Source organism: Dama dama, chromosome 26, assembly GCF_033118175.1.
Source record: "Dama dama isolate Ldn47 chromosome 26, ASM3311817v1, whole genome shotgun sequence".
Lineage (NCBI taxonomy): Eukaryota > Metazoa > Chordata > Mammalia > Artiodactyla > Cervidae > Dama > Dama dama.
In genome coordinates this window covers 36,025,482-36,043,419 of record NC_083706.1, presented here as the reverse complement: position 1 = coordinate 36,043,419, position 17,938 = coordinate 36,025,482, and the positions used below count along the sequence as shown (strand labels likewise).

General features: G+C 39.8%; 1 long non-coding RNA gene across 1 annotated transcript in view; it reads right to left on the bottom strand.

Annotated features, from left to right (window-relative positions):
* Positions 1–5,007, bottom strand: part of LOC133046997 (uncharacterized) — a 30,367-nt gene extending 25,360 nt beyond the window's left edge. Inside the window, exons 1-2 of the long non-coding RNA XR_009690636.1 lie at positions 4,852–5,007; positions 4,617–4,691 (exon numbers count right to left, since the gene is read on the bottom strand). This is a non-coding gene — a long non-coding RNA (uncharacterized LOC133046997). The remainder of the gene's footprint in view (positions 1–4,616; positions 4,692–4,851) is intronic.
* Between the last annotated feature and the right edge of the window lie 12,931 nt (positions 5,008–17,938).

Genomic DNA, 17,938 nt, shown 5'->3' with positions numbered 1-17,938 from the left:
ACTTAAATCTTCCTTTGTTCAGACTCTTTCCTCGTCCTCTGTTCTGACCCCTTCAACACGACCACAACCTCAAGAATGTGATCTTGGCATAAAACATTCTATCAAATCCAGCAAAAAGCCTCAATAGACCACTTCTAGTACTTGAGATGTTTGTTTGTTCCTCTATTTTTTTTTTGGCTAGCAATGCCACCTTCATCAGGTTCTTGGATATGGGTATGTCTGTCGTGGCTTCTGTGGCATTTCTAAGCTGTAGATTTAGATTTAAAGACATTATAAAAAATTTGTAACTTTCTTGAACTAAAAAGCTGCATAGAAATCCATATTTGAAACATTGATATTCTGAGAGATAAAACAATGTTGACTAAATATTTCATATGTTTGAATAATTCAATTTCATATTTGTGTTTTAGAAATGCTTGGCTCTTGAAGAAACACACATGCTTTTCTATGTTAGGTTTCTATCTATATATGTCCATGGAATTCTCCAAGCAAGAATACTGGAGTGGGTTGCCACGTCCTCCTCCAGGGGATCTTCCCGACCCAGGGATCAAACCCAAGTCTCTTGTGTCTTCTGAACAAGCAGGCCAGTTCTTTACCAGTAGCACCACCTGGGAAGCCCCAGGGTACCCAATGGCAAAACAAAGGTTAATCTGATAAGACTTAGGAGTTACCACTGTCTCAGGTCCCTGAGGGTGGGGGTGGGGGGAGGGGAACAGAGGTATACAGGAAACTGTTATTTACAGCTTTTTGAGCCCTTTCCCAAGATGTCCTTGGCTGCAGATGGGGAAAGAGGAGATCCCTTCCCCATCTCCATGTAAACTGATGGAGGTGTAAAAAGAGCAAGGCTCTAGAGACACACCAGCTTGAATTCAAATTCCAGGACTTCATTTAGTAGCAATACTTTGAGTAAGTTACTTAACCTCTCTGATAAGAAAGCCATGAGCAGTAAAAGCCAGTGTAGATTCATTAATAACATCTTAGGTCAAACTAACATAATTCTTATCTTTTACAAGGTCACTACTATGCATAGACAGAGTGCATTTTAATTTTGGCACACCATTGGAAAAAATATCTTAAGATATTCTTGTGGTCACAATAAATAAAAGTAAACTGGATAATTATTGAAAGTAAGCCTGGAAATAATTGAACAATGACATACACAGATGTGTATTAATGTATCAATTCTCCTAGAAAGAATATCTCTAATAAAGTCTCACTCTGTTATGTTCGAGATTTTATCAGCATCTTGAATATAAAATGTATTAAATGCTTGGGTGGTTCAACAGTAGGAGAGACAGTGGATGAGAGAATCAAAATGATCTCAATAACCTTAAAAAAATAGCTTAAAAAAAAGGCTATTAAAAGACCTGTGTCAAGGTCAGTATTTAGATTCATAACTGCTTGGGATCTGGGCATGGATGGCCCAGAATTGGGAAGGGTGTCAGCTCAACATGACCATAGCAAGTGAGCTGGGTCTACTTGGTTGGCAAGTGTGGACAGAGTCAAGGAGAAGATGACCCAACTTGAAGGGGCTCCCAGAGACCAAATCTTAAAAAATCTGAGCAGTGAAATTTTAGTTGTTGATTGTATAGATTATAATTAATTGAGTAATATAGGAATCCATGAGCCTACATTGATAACAAATAAGTAAATGAATTAATATGTAAGGGAGAAGAGAAAAGTCTGTCTTATAGAAGAAGGCCAACTAAGAAATATAGAAACAATGATGGACATAGGAAAAAAAAATCATAGTAATTTTTTCAAGCAAAATCAACAGAGGCTAGTACTAGTGGGTGAAAGTATAAAATACTTAGTAGGTAACTTTACAGTGGAGAACCTGTCCAATACCATCTTATCTAAATTATAACACCAGAGAGGCCTTTTTGATTTTTTTTAATTTTTATTATTTTTAACATGTATTTATTTTTAATTGGAGGATAATTTCTTTACAACGTTGTGTTGGTTTCTGCCATACGTCAACATGAATCAGCCATGGGTATATGTATGTTCCCTCCCTCTTGAATGTCCCTCCCACCTCCCACCTTATCCTACCCCTCTAGGTTGTCACAGAGCACTGATTTAATCATAACAGCAAATTCCCACTGGCTATCTGTTTTACATATGGTAATGTATATGTTTCATGCTACTCCCTATTCGTTCCACGCTCTTCTTCCCCCACTGTGTCCACAAATCTGTTCTCTATGTCTGTGTCTCTATTGCACACTAAGTTACTTCAGTCGTGTCTGACACTTTGCAACCCATGGACTGTAGCCCACCAAGCTCCTCTGTCCATGGGATTCTACAGGCCAGAATACTGGAGTGGGTTACCATGCCCTCCTCCAGGAGATCTTCCCTCCCCAGGGATTGAACCCGTGTCTCTTACATCTCCTGCACTGGCAGGCATGTTCTTTACCACTAGCACCACCTGGGAAGCCCCCCTGTGTCTCTATTGCTTCTCTGCAAATAGGCTCATCAGTATCATTTTTCTAGATTCCATATATACATATTAATATGTGATATTTGTTTTTCTCTTTCTGACTTACGTCACTCTGTATAACAGGCTCTAGGTTCATACACCTCACTAGAATGGACTCAAATCCATTCCTTTTTATGGCTGAGTAGTATTCCATCACATATATATACCACAACTTCTTTTATCCATTCATCTGTCAATGTTCATTGCAGCACTATTTACAATGGCTGGGACACAGAAAGGCCTATCTTGATGAGTGAGAAGGTTGAAGACTTCTGGTTCTAAATTATATCTTAATATGTAAGTGTTAGAGCATGATTATAGAAGACAGGGGCTTCCCTGGTGGCTCAGAGGTTAAAGCCTCTGCCTGCAATGTGGGAGACCTGGGTTCAATCCCTGGGTCGGGAAGATTCCCTGGAGAAGGAAATGGCAACCCACTCCAGTATTCTTGCCTGGAGAATCCCATGGACGGAGGAGCCTGGTGGGCTACAGTCCACAGGGTTGCAAAGAGTCGGAAACGACTGAGCGACTTCACTTCACATGGAAGACAGAGCCAGTTGAACCAGGAGGAATACAACAGCTATGAATGCACACTGAAGCAGGTGTGTTGAATCAATGACTCAAATGCCACCAGTGCTTTTGCTGTGAGTGAAGTGAGTTTTCCAACATGGAAACAAACTCTTGATGAAATTCTATATAAAACAAAATACAGTGTTCCCTTGATTTACATGGTAGTGGTGTACTTTGAAAATCCACTGCATATTGAAAGCTTGCAAAAACATTTTATGTTTAATATGAAAAATCGATTTAGTTTGTAGTTTCAGGTAAACAGGCTTTTAACCTACAGGGATACCCTGCTGGACATTTCAAAATCTTGCAGGATGAAGGGTAATTCTTTAATGTGTGGGACACCCATACATTGCAGTATGCCCAACATCCCTGCTCTCTCCCTAATGGCAGTAGACTCCAAAAATTATGATGATAAGCTCAAAGAGCCCTACTTTCTTCTCGAATGTCCCCCAGGACCAGTGTTAAGGACCACTGATTTAGAAAGAAGTTTGCATCTGGCAGGGGTTGTTGGTGGGTTATTTCTGCCTTATTGGAAGCTTTGTCTAAGTAAAACTCTAATCAAACTTCAAACTATAATCTTCAATAAGCCCACAATATCTCATGAAGCCATTACTTGTTCGCCTTCTGAAATACTGTATTTTTCTGCTTCTTTGATATTCAAAAAGATACTCAATTTATATAAATATTAGTTATTTCAGTCAGAACTCTTAGCTTCAAATAACAAGAAACCAACGCAAACTTGTGTCCATCCACACACAAAAGAAGCCTTTACTGTCTTAACTCGATGGCTCAGTGGGTCAAGAATCTGCCTGTAATGCAGGAGACGCAGGCAACGCGGGATCCATCTCTTGGTTGGGAAGATCCCCTGGAGGAGGAAACGGTGACCCACTCCAGTATTCTTGCCTGGAAAATTCCACGGACAGAGGAGCCTGGCGGACGATAGTCCAGGGGATCGCAAAGTGGCAGACACGACTGAGTGCGCACACGCGCACGCGCAAGAACATACACACACGCAAACTTGGAACCAAGAGTGTGCAGCTGGTTCTGAAATAACTGGATTCAGGAAGTCAAATGAGGGATTTGCCTGGTGGCACCGTGGATAAGAATCCACACACCAGAGCAGGGGACAGGGGTTCGATCCCTGGTCCCGGAAGATTCCACATGTGGCGGAGCAAGTAAGTCCAGTCGCCATAACTACTCAGCCCATGCACTGCAACTACTGAAAGCCCGGGTGCCCTAGAAGCCACGCTCTGCAGCAAGAGGAGCCGCCGCAATGAGAAGTCCACGCACCGCAACGAAGAGCAGCCCCTGCTCGCCACAAATGGAGGCCGCTGGCACAAAGCAGCGAAGACCCAGTCTTAAAAAAGAAGTCAAGTGAGGTCATGCCCTCATCTTCCTTCCTCTTTTCCTTCCTCTCTCTCTCTCTCTCCCCCTTTCTATCCTTCCTCCCCTCCTCTGTCCCTCCTTTCCCCTCCCTCTCCCCCCCACCCTCTCCTTTTCCTCTTTCTTTCTGTAGGCTGAATCCAGGCTATCTCCCGGTGATTATGCCCAGATGGTTATGGGCATCACTCACATTCTGTCTGCTCTCTGGAAGGTCTCTGCTTCTCTTCTCCTGCTCCGAACTGTGTCCCACGGTTCAAGAAAGACACTGTGAGGATGAAAAAGTTGATGCTGCAAGTAGTTGTTTAACACTTGCGTTCCCTAATAAAATGTAAGCTCTATTGACAGGACCTGGTCTTTCTTATGCATTGCTGTATCCCAGCAGCCAGCATTGCATTGCTCATTCCAGTCACTTAAAAAATACTCACAGAGGACTTCCTTGGCGGCTCAACGGTAAAGAATCCACCTGCCAATGCAGGAGATACGGGTTCGATCCCTGATTCAGGAAGATCCCACCGGGAGCAATTAAGCCTGTGCACCACAGCTACTGAGTCTGTGTTCCAGAGCCTGCGAGTGCTGGATCCTAGACCATGTGCTCCACCACAAGAAAAGCCACCAGAGTGAGGAGCCTGGGTTCCGCAACAAGAGAGTAGCCCCCACTCGTCCCAACTAGAGAAAAACCTGTGCAGCAACAAAGACCCAGCCCAGCCAAAAATAAATAAATAAAATTCTTTTAAAAATACTTACAGAATGAGTGACTCACCCTGTTGAAACTAGAGGTTGCCCAGTTCTGATATTTTGCCACAAGAATTTCCTAGACATTTGAAAATACGGGCAAAAGGCAGCAGTAGCTGTGTGTTCTAGAAGCAGGCAGTGGGCTGACTCATGGTTCTGAGATGTAGAAGCAAAATAGAGAAATCCAGTCTTCGTCCTGATTCACCTAAGGGGCTTCTCCATCCAGAATTATCCAAAGTCACCCCCATTTCACTTTAGTCCGAGAATTACTCATAGGAGACCAAAATCAGCATGAAAGAAGTTGACTAACTGATCCAATTAGTATATTGCTGTGGTAATTTCGATTCTTTAGGCCACTGTAAAATTTCATTCTATGTATACTTATCCAAACTGGGAAAGGAGTACGTCAAGGCTGTATATTGTCACCCTGCTTATTTAACTTCTATGCAGAGTACATCATGCAAAATGCCAGGCTGGATGAAGCACAAGCTGGAATCAAGATTGCAGGGAGAAATATCAATAACCTCAGACACACAGATGACACCACCGTTATGACAGAAAGTGAAGAACTAAAGAGCCTCTTGATGAGACTGAAAAACTTGGCTTAAAACTCAACATTCAAAAAACTAAGATCATGACATCCAGTCCCACCACTTCATGGCAAATAGATGGGGAGACAATAGAAACAGTCACAGACTTTATTTTGGGGGGCTCCAAAATCACTGCAGCCACGAAATTAAAAGACACTTGCTCCTTGGAAGAAAAGCTATGACCAGTCTAGATGGCATATTAAAAAGCAGAGACATTACTTTGCTGACAAAGGTCTATCTACTCAAAGCTATGGTTTTTCCAGTAGTCATGTATGGATGTGAGAGTTGGACTATAAAGAAAGCTGTGTGCCAATGAATTAATGCCTTTGAACTGTGGTGTTGGAGAAGACTCTTGAGTCCCTTGGACTGCAAGGAGATCAAACCAGTCAATCCTAAAGGAAATCAGTCCTGAATATTCATTGAAAGGATTGATACTGAAGCTCCAATACTTTAGCCACCTGATGTGAAGAACTGACTCATTTGACAAGACCCTGATGCTAGGAAAGATTGAAGGCAGAAGGAGAAGGGGATGATAGAGGATGAGATGGTTGGATGGTGTCACCGACTCCATGAACATGAGTTTGAACAAGCTCTAGGAATTGGTGATGGACAGGGAAGCCTGGTGTGCTGCAGTCCATAGGGTCTCCCAATGCAGGAGCCCTGGGAGACACAGGTTCAATCCCTAGGTGAAGAAGATCCCCTGGAGGAAGGTGTGGCAACCCATTGTCACCTGGAGAATACCCATGGACAAAGGAGCCTGGTAGGTTACAGTCCATAGGGTCCCAAAGAGTCAGACACAAAGAGTCAGACAGGATTGAAGGGACTTAGCATACATGGACATACTTTTCCCTGTTCTTTGTAATGCACTAATAAAATTAGGCATTCCACTGAATCACTATAAAAGAGTTTTCCTGCATAATAATAGAATTCAATGCCAGTCTATAGTGTAAGAAGCACTTTTCCATGCTTAAAAGCATTACATTATATATTATTTTGCATATGTTCCAGTGACAGGCATTTCTTATTTTTCTTATGTGAAATTAAAAAAAAAAAAAGTAAGGTTGCTCTTAAAATTGAAGCTTAACTGGGTGGGTCAGAATTGCTAGTGTTTAAAAAAGTGTGAACAACATCCTTAATATAGCTATTCGTGACTAACCCAGTGGGTGTAACACCCAAAGGAAAACAATAAGTTCACTTATAATGAATTTGAAAACTTAGAGTTTAGAACTCTGTGCTATTTTTTAAGATACAAATTATTAAAGGACTTATGGAAGTTTTTTTACAAAGAATGTTGATTATGGAATATTAACATTTAAAGACTTTTAAATGGAAAAATAAAGTTTAATGAACAAATCAGAAGAATGAAATCTAAGTCCTTCTTCCAAATATTCATGTCTTTTAAAAACTGTGTTTTTTGTTGCAGTTTCTATGGCAAATATAATGTATCTCCTACAGCAGAATCAATTCCATGAACAACTTTTACCATTTTAACAAATCTGGTCTCATACTGGATTTTGTAAATGTACTTTACAAAACAGGTACATTTTATAAGAATCAGAAAGTATCAGTCAGTCAGTTCAGTTGTTCAGTTGTGTCTGACTCTTTGTAACCCCATGGACTGCAGGATGCCAGGCTTCCCTGTCCATCACCAACTCCTGGAGCTTACTCAAACTCCTCTCCATTGAATCAGTGATGCCATTCAACCGTCTTATCCTCTGTTGTCCCCTTCTCCTCCTGCCTTCAATCTTTCCCAGCATCAGGGTTTTTTCCAGTGAGTCAGTTCTTCACATCGGGTGGCCAAGGTGTTGGAGTTTAAGCTTCAGCATCAGTCCTTCCAATGAACATTCAGGACTGATCTCCTCTAGGAGTGACTGGTTTGATCTCCTTGTATGCCAAGGGACCCTCAAGAGTCTTCTCCAACACCACAGTCCAAAACCATCAATTCTTTGTTGCTCAGGTTTCTTTATAGTCCAGTTCTCACATCCATACGTGACTACTGGGAAAACCATAGCTTTGATTATACAGCTCTTTGTCACAAAATGTAACAACAGATTAATCTCCTGGTCTTTCTACAGGCCACTACTTTCTAAGCACTTTACCAACGTTGACTTAATTCTCACAACAAGCTGTTTGATAGGTACCTTTGTTATCACCCAGTTTACTTGTGAGAAATTGAAGTCTTGGAAATAGTAAATAATTAGTCTAAAGTCTCACGTGCTAAGTTGCTTTAGTCATGTCTGATTCTTTGCAACCCTATGGACTGTAGCCCACCAGGCTCCTCTGTCAGTGGGATTCTCCAAGCAATACTGAAGTAGGTTGTCATGCCCTCCTCCAGGGGATCTTCTTGACCCAGAGATCGAGCTTGTATCTCCTAAAGTCACACAGCTATTAATAATAAAATGTGGAGATGGGATTAAAACTTGGAATGGCCATGGCCAGGCCCTGCAGTCAGTCCAGGTCCAGTCCAGCCCACCAGCATGCCACAACAGTAGTCACAACCCTGACACAACAAGAAAGTGTATGTAGCCCATATTCAGGACACCCCTTGAGCTCCTTCTCTTGTGGCCAGGCAGGATTTTGACTCTGAGCCCCACAGAACATCTCCTTGAAGACCAGGAGAGCTTATTTGCTTAATATAGAAAAACAAATACAGAAAATTAGGCAAAATAAGGAGACAATATATTCCAACCAAAAGAACAAGACAAAAAATTCAGAAAAAAGAACTAAATGAAACAGGGATAAACAAACTGATTTTTCTTGGAATGGCCATGGCCAGGGACGACAGAGGATGAGATGGTTGGATGGCATCACCGACTCCATGGACATGATTTTGAGCAAGCTCTGGGAGTTGGTGATGGTCAGGGAAGCCTGGCGTGCTGCAGTCCATGGGGTCGCAAACAGCTGGACACAACTGAGTGACTGAACTGAAACTAACTAATAAAGAGTTCAAAGTAGTGGTCATAAAAATGCTCACTGAACTCAGGAGAAGAATGGATGAACACAGTGAGAACTTCAACAAAGAGATAAAAACATAAGCAAGTTCAAAACAAAATTATAATTGAATTGAAAAATACATAAAGAGATTCAATAGCAGACCAGATAAGGTGGAAGAACAAATCAATGAGATGGAGACAAAGCATTGGAACTCACTCAAACAGAGCAGGAAAATTTAAAAAGAATTAAGAAAAGTAAATGTACTTTAATAGACCTTTGGGACAACAAGAAGAAGAGTAACATTCACATTACAGAGGGCAAAAAGATAAAGCTTTGGAAAGTATTCAAATTAAAGTTGTTACCAGCTTAAAAAAAAACAGGCAACTATTGACACAGTATGTTACATGTGAACCTCATGGTAACTACAAGTAAAAAACCTATAGCAAATAACCAAAAGAAAATGAGAAAGGAATCAAAATATAACACTAAAGGAAACCACCAAAACACAAGGGAAGAGAGAAGTAGAAGAAAGAACAGAGAGGAGATAAAAAAACAGAAAACAACAAAATTAACAAATGTGTCAATAAGACCTGTATGAAAATGGACCATATTTGACGGTCAAAATATATGGTGGCTGAATGGGCTAAAAAAAACCAAGACCCATTTATGTGCCGTGTATAAGAGACTCACTTCACAACAAAGACACACACAGACTGAAAGTGAAGGAATGGAAATATATATTCAAGTGTATAAAGATGCAAAGAAAGCTGAAGTAGCTATAACTCGTATCACACGAAATAAATTTTAAAACAGAGACTGTAATAAAAGATGAATAAGGGCATTATATAATAATAAACAAGTCAATCTAGCAAGGAGACATAATATTTATAAATGTACATGAACCCAACAGAGGAGCCAACATACATAAAGTAAGTATTAATGGACTTAAAGGGAAAAAATGAAAGCAATACAACAGTAGCATGGAACTTTAACACTCCACTTACACCAATGGAAAGTTCAACTAGACAGAAAATCAATAAGGAAAGCTCAGAAATAAATTAAGTAGAGACTAAGAAAGCAACAGAAAAGATCAATGAAACTAAGAGGGGATTCTTTGAAAAGATAAACAAAATCAACAAACCTTTAGCTAGACTCACCAAGAAAATGAGAAAGGACTCAAATAAATAAAATCAGAATAAAAAAGAAGTTACAAACTGAAACAGAAGGAACACAAAGGATCATAAGAGACATTATGAACAATTATACATCATCAAATTGAACAATCTAGAAGAGATGGATGAGTTCCTAGAAATATACAATCTAATACTGAATTGTAAAGAAATAGAAAATCTGAACAGACCGATTACAAGTAAGCAGAATGAAACAGTAATAAAGAATTTGGATTTGATTCCCCAGGCAACAGAAACAAAAGCAAAAATAAATAAATGGGACTACACCAAATTAAAACGTTTTCTGCATAGCAAAGGAAACCATTATCAAAATGAAAAGACAACCTACTGAATGGGAGAAAATACTTGCAAATCATATATCTAGTAAGGGTTTAATATCCAAAATACATAAAGAACTTTATAACTCAACAACAACAAACCCCAAACAACTTAATTTTAAAATGGGCATAGGATCTGAATAAACATTTTTCTAAAGAAGACATACGGAGAAGGCAATGGCTACTCACTCCAGTACTCTTTCCTGGAAAATCCCATGGACAGAGGAGCCTGGTAGGCTACAGTCCATGGGGTCTCGAAGAGTCGGACACGGCTGAGTGACTTCACTTTCACTTTTCACTTTCATGCACTGGAGAAGGAAATGGCAACCCACTCCAGTGTTCTTGCCTGGAGAATCCCAGGGATGGGGGAGCCTGGTGGGCTGTCGTCTTTGGGGTCGCACAGAGTCGGACCTGACTGAAGCGACTTAGCAGCAGCAGCAGCAAAGAAGACATAGGTACAAGAAAAGATGCTAAACATCACTAATTGTTAGGGAAATTAAAATCGAAATCAAATGAGAAATCACCTCACACCTGTTAGAATGGCTATTATAGAAAAGACCAGAAACAGCAAATCTTGGAGAGGATGTGGAGAAAAGGGAACCCTCTAACACTATTGGTGGAACTGTAAATTGCTGCAGAAGTGATAGAAAACAGCATAGAGATACGTCAAAAAATTAAAAATACAACTGTTGTTTTTGTTGTTGTTCAGTCACCAAGTCGTGTCTGACTCTTCACAACCCCATGGACTGCAGCACACCAGGCTTCCCTGTCCCTCACCGTCTCCTGGAGTTTGCCCAAGTTCATGTCCCTTGAATCAGTGATGCCATCCAACCATCTCATCCTCTGTCACCCTTTTTTCCCCTGCCTTCAATCTTTCCCAGCATCAGGGCTTTTTCCAATGAGTCAGCTATTCACATCAGGTGGCCAAAGATTTGGAGCTTCAGCATCAATCCTTCCAAGGAGTATTCAGGGCTGATTTCCTTTAAGATTGACTGGTTTGATCTCCCTGCTTTCCAAGGGACTCTCAAGAGTCTTCTCCAGCACCACAGTTCAAAAGCACCAGTTCTTTAGTGCTCTGCCTTTACTGTCTAGCTCTTACATCTGTACATGTCTACTGGAAAGACTATAGCCTTGACTATATGGATCTTTGTCGGCAAAGTGATGTCTTTGCCTTTTACCACAGTCTAGGTTTGTCATAGTTTTCCTGCCAAGAAGCAATCATCTTTTAATTTCATGGCTGCAGTCACCACCCACAGATATTTGAGAGCCCAAGAAGAGGAGATCTGTCACTGCTTTCATCTTTTCTCCTTCTGTGTGCCATGAAGTGATGGGGCCGGATGCCATGATCTTAGTTCTTTCAATGTTTAAGCCATCTCTTTCACTCTTTTCCTTCACCCTCATCAAGAGGCTCTTTAGTTTCTCTTTGCTTTCTGCCATTAGAACGGTATCATCCACATATCTAAGGTTCTTGATATTTCTCCCTGCAATTTTGATTCTAGCTTGTAACTCATTCAGTCCGGCATTTCACATGATGTGCCCTGCTTATAAGTTAAATAAACAGGGTGACAATAAACAACCTTGTCATACTCCTTTCTCAATCCTGAACGAGTCAGTTGTTCCATACAGAGTTCTAACTGTTGCTTCTTGACCCACATACAGGTTTCGCAATTCCACATTGGCTATTTATCCAAAAAACACAAAAACACTAATTCAAAATGATGTATGCAACTGTATGTTCATTGCAGCAGTTTTTACAACAGTCAAAATATGGAAACAACCTAAGTTTTCCATGATGGATGGATAAAGAAGCTATGGTATCCATATCCATATATACAATGGACTATTATCCAGCCAGTAAAAAAAGAACAAAATTCTACACTTTGTAACAACATGGATAAACTTTGGAGATATTATGCTAAATGAAATGTCAGAAGAAAGACAAATACTGTATGATTTCACATATGTGGAGTCAAAAAACAATAAACAAAGACAAACTCACAGATGCAGAGATCAGCTTAGGGTTATCAGGGTGGAGGCAGGAAGGGGGATGGGTGAAATGAATAAGGAGGTCAACTGTATGGTGATCAAATGGTAACTACACATGTGGTGGATATAACTTCATAGTGCATACATATGTCAAAGTATAATGGTATGCACACCTGAAACTAAAAACTTGGGTCATCTTCCTCCTAATCACAGCTCTATGTTGCTACTTAGGACCTATGATGCATATTTCACAAATATATATATTCCTACATTTATATATAAAGAAGACTGTGGAATTGAGATAGATATGCAACACTCTTTTTAGTAATCCATCTTTCCAATGCCATTTTAAAAGTTAACTTATTCAGTAACTGCTAGCCTCATTATTCTATAGTAATGAACAAAATGACTGAAAATACAATCTAAACCCAAAGATATATCTGAGAGTTGAATTGCACAGGTATATTGTATAGCTGATCCAGATAGAAATGATTTTAAAAGCTCCCAATATTTAAGTGCTTGTCTCTTTGGGCTTCTGAATCTTGATTCTCCTAATGAGTAGGGTCTACCCTAGATGAAGATGGAGAAGGAAGAAGGGGAAAAAAGTGTGAAAATGTGTGACCTACTATACTAACTCTACTTTCTTACTTTCTGTATTCTTGATGTGCTGGCGTCTGGGGCCTTGCTGACCAGGGAGGGACTGCTCCTCCAAGGGTTAGGTAATTCCTAAAAATATCAGAAAACTCAGGGCAACCCCAACACTCCAGAGCCTGCTGAAATTATTCAAACTAGCCAATCCTCAGCCTGTTTACTCTGCCTTGCTCATTCCTTCCTGTAAAAATTGAAATGAAGGTTTTCCCAGGTGACTCAGTGGTAAAGAATTTACCTGCTGAGGAGACACGGGTTTAATTCCTGGGTGGGGAAGATCCCCTGGAGAAGGAAATGGCAACCCACTCCAGTATTCTTGCCTGGAGAATCCCATGGACAGAGGGCTTGGCGGGCTACAGTCCATGGGGTCGCAAAGAGTAGGACACTCAGCGACTAAACAAAACAACACAACAACAAAACCACAATAAAAGTTCTTGCCCTCGCTTTCTCCTTGTTCCCTCTGCCTCCTGATCCTCATTCGTCCCTAGGTGGCCCTGCGTGGTGTGCCATGGCTCTTGCTTCCAGGGATCTGTGAATATACAAAATTCTTCCTGACAGTCATTTCCGTATCTTAACATGCCTGATTGAAGAAAACCCTGGGGACATTTTAAAACACATATCCTAAATGAAAATTAGTGTGTGTACAATAAATAGAATGAACTGTGAAATATACTCAATGGACTTCAAGGCTGTTCATTTATTCAACAAGCATTTATAGAGTGCATACCACGTATAGAAGAGACAATCTGTTAAGCAGTTCCCATCTCACTTTAGTAAAGACCCAGTGCAATCACTGCTTCTTTGCCAAGCACTGATAAGTGGTCCAGAAACACCAAAACTTATATGAATAAAAATGAAACCAAGTGGTTCACTAATGAACCAGGTGCTTCACGATGGCCCTCTCTTTAATAAATAATAGGGTGGATGCAAAGGACCTAGGATTATGTCTCTGATTCCTACATGGCATCTTCATAATTGGACACATTCGTTAAAACTTGGGGCATTACCATTTACATCATTTGAACAATTAGCAAACAAAAGTTAGTCACTCTGTCACGTCCAACTCTTTGTGACCCCATGGACTGTAGCCCACCAGACTCCTCTGTCCATGGAATTTTCCAGGCAAGAATACTGGCGTGGGCTGTCATTTCCTCCTCTTGGGGATCTTCCTGACATAGTGACTGAATCCATGTCTCCAGCATTGGCAGGTGGAGTCTTTACCACGGAGCCCACCAGGGAAGCCCAATTTGTTCATGAAATTGCTGCAATTGTATAAAAAGCAAAATGTAAAAGAAAGGGCATAATTAAGCTCTCCAGGGAAAGCTTCTTGTTCAGGATTTCTCAAATTGGGTCTGACTTCTGTAAAGCACATGACTAATCCAAACCTCTATTTCCTTCAACTTCATAGTGAGTTTTGGAAGAAAAATATTATATTGGAAGAACCAAAGATGATGGATATGATGAGATAAAAGCCCTATTCATACAATTAAAATAATAGATCATGCGAGTGGTGTCAGTGATTTGAGATTCTCTTCAATGGCAGCTTTATCATTAATGATAGAAAGAGAGAAAAATTCAACTTGCTGGTTGGATTACACATAGCCTTAATGTACTCCTAAATACAGTAACTGTGGAGTAACTATCAGGATTTTACAGAGTAAAGCAGACAGAATTTAGCAAACATTTTACCTCAAATGAACCAGTAGATGTCACTATTTAAATACATTGGCAACACTTCTATGTTCTGTGTAAAGTCCCATAGAAAAAGATCAATTTTTTAATAACTTAAAGTATGGCATCACCGACTAGATGGACATGAGTTTGAGCAAGCTCCAGGAGCTGGTGATGGACCAGGAAGCCTGGCGTACTGTAGTCCATGGGGTCGCAAAGAGTCAGACTCGACTGAGCAACTGAACTGAACTGAACCGAAAATATGCTCATAAATCTACACTCATATTTATAGCTCAACTTAATGACTTACTTTCTTATTGCTAAAATAATCACTGGAAAATCATCCTAAATTTAGGTGTAGTATACCTACAAATGATTCAAATTTAAATTCAAAATATTTTAAGAATTTTTAAAAATAAATAGTCAAATATAACACTTCTACTTCTCAAGGAAAAGTAAAAATTCTGCTACATTTTAGGAGAGAGTTTCCATTTTTTAAGAACTAATGCTATCCTCTAGCTCTATCTATGTGTGATAGATATCTATCTATCTATAGATAGATATAGATATCTATCTATCTTTGAGTGAAAGAAAACATTATTCTTTACATTTATTAAGGAAAATTGTGTCTAATCATATCTACCACCTAGGTACAATTAGTCTACGTATATGATATTGTCTGTCAAAGAAGGATATGAATGTAAAAGTGTTTGGGAAAACTGCAAAGTGGTCTATACAGGCAAGGTAAGCTTCCTTCCTACTTGCACTGCTGGTTTCTACTGTACTTTCCACAAAAGATTGCTCCAGAAAAGGGAAGTGAACTCAGTTACAAAACACCCACATTTATGAGAAGAATATTACAGCCTCACAAGCATTTTGTGTGGGTAAAATATTATTTTCCCATTTGCAAATGAAGAAAGAAGGCTGATAACCTGGGAAAGTTGGTACGTTCTGTCTGACCCCAAAGCCTGGATTCTTCCTACTGAGTCACTCTGTGCTATGTACTTCATAAACTGAATCATAGTCTTAGAGTTTGCCGCACTAAATTGAAATTCACTTAAGAGAATTCTTCTAATCAGAGGAAATCAATGATAGAACATTTCATAGAGAAGGATACAGTAAAGCAGAAAATTCCGTCTAAATTGCCATGTGAAGATTGCGGTTAAATGGGCCAACTATACTGATCAATCACAGTGCCCTAGGATTCATCTAATAAATTCTCTTGTTTCCAGACCAGCAGCTTTCAGACATCATTTCACTCCTTTTCGTGGAATCTCAGGGATCTGTCAGAATTTTAACAAGCACAAGAAAGAATACTAGCTGACTTTAACCATCTTTGCTATAGCACAGTAACTGGTTACTACTGACTAGAAGCTTGAGATACAATATACTTTTAAAGGAACAAAGTACAATTCTACACTGTACAATTGTACAAAGTACAATTCTACAAAGTACAATTCTATTCTGCCTCTTCTTGGAAGGTTTGTTCCATTTTTGCACATGAACATATTAATAAAAACAAATAAAAATTAAAAAAAAAACAAAAAACAAATCAGCAAGAACCCCTGGGTTCAGACTGGGAAGGCTTCAAGTCAATATTGTTTTTTTCCTTGCTCAACTTTTAAGGAGGAAGAGAGGCATAGAGTTTAGTCTAACTGGCTACTGACTGCATTCAACTTTTTCCCTAAGAAATATTTCCTGCCAGTTCAACATGTCCCCTGTCCTGAGCATAAAGAGACCCATTGAGTTTGTACATCAAGAGTTTGCACATCAATAGACAAGAGATACTTTCAAATGCAACACTGATCAGCCTGCTTCTTGTTCTGGATCCTTCAGTGGACTTCAGGCACCATATTTAGGATGGGTTCAAGATGTTTTCCCCGACATGTACCCCTCTTCCTCCCTGCCCTTCTCTACTCCTACCCTACTCCTCTTCCTTCAGTTCTCATCTAAAGCTGACTCTCTGGGAAAGAGGGCTTTCAGCACTGCTCCTTTAGCATCTGGGTCTCTCACTATCTAAGCTCCTTTAAGGAAAGGCTGGCTTATTTATCTGCACATCTGAAAGGTCTAAGAGTGACTGGTTTGTAGCCAGTGCTAGGTGCTGGCAGGATGCTTATTTCTAACCTGTTTAGACCCTCTTTCTTTTCTTCTTCCCTTCTTCTTGAACAATTCAATTCTAAATCCATTAGATGGGCCCAAAGAAGGTAGATGGTACACTGGGGCAGGGGACCAGGGGGCAATTTGGGGAATTACAAATATGGATAGAAAAACTAGAACAAGATTTATAGTGTTGTATCAGAATTAGAGTATTGGTATGAACTCCTAAATATAAATAGATAGATAGATAGATAGATACAGGTGTGTACACACATATCTCTTTCTGTCCACTGAGAGGGCCTGGGAACAGTAACACAACAAAACCAAGGAGCACATCTACTACTGAGATCTTGGTTTCTAATTACCATTCTCCACTAAAGGAAACTTCAGGTTTCCTAAAGAACTAAAGGTTCTTTTCAAAATGTCTGATCCTGCATTGTCTGGATCAAGAGCAATACAAGGTAAGCATGGACCATCTTGGACTAGGAAGTAAGGACATGCTAAAAAATGCAGGCATGTCAAAAGTCAGTTTGAATAGATTCCCACTGGGGCCAAATCTGGGACACTTTCAGCATCAAAAGAAATAAAATAGATTGTAACCATTAATCAAAAATAGGACACCATGAATGCATACTTGCCTAACTTGTGATTCTATAATGATTGAATAAAACAGAAAGTTTAATGAGTAATGGGATGTTTACATAGCTTCAACGCACTTCACCTCAAAATATGCGTCAATCACAAAGGGTTAAGTATAGTCGGGGAAACTGGCAGAAAAGCCTAATCAAGTGAATTCAGATCAGTAACAGGACACATCAAAACCATGCCACCTGAGAGGCCAGAAAGCAAGCACAAAGTCAATTCTGGGATAGCCCTGGGCTTTATAAGTACAACCTGAATCGAATCACGAGAAAACATTAGACAAACCCAAACTGACAAAGAGATATTCTGCAAAATGACGAGCTTGTCGTCTTCAGAAGTTTCAAGATATGGAAGTCAGGAAACAGTGAGGAATTATTTCAGATTGCAGAAGCCTAAAGCAATGTGACCAGTAAATGCAACGCATTATTCTGAACAGGAGGAGCCTTTTACTTTAAAGGACGACTGGTGATTAAATGGGGCCTGGGGATTAGATGGTAGTAAATTATCAACGTTAATTTACTGATTTTTAACGGTTGTACTGGAGCATCTATTTGGTATCTTACTCTCAAATGATTTTTTTTGGAGGGGGGAGTAATTTTCATTGTACTTGCAACTCCGCCCCTCTAGATTGTAATTACTTTCACTTTTTAAAAGTATTTTCAAAACAACAAAGACAAAAAATAAAAAACCTAGACTGTGTATCTT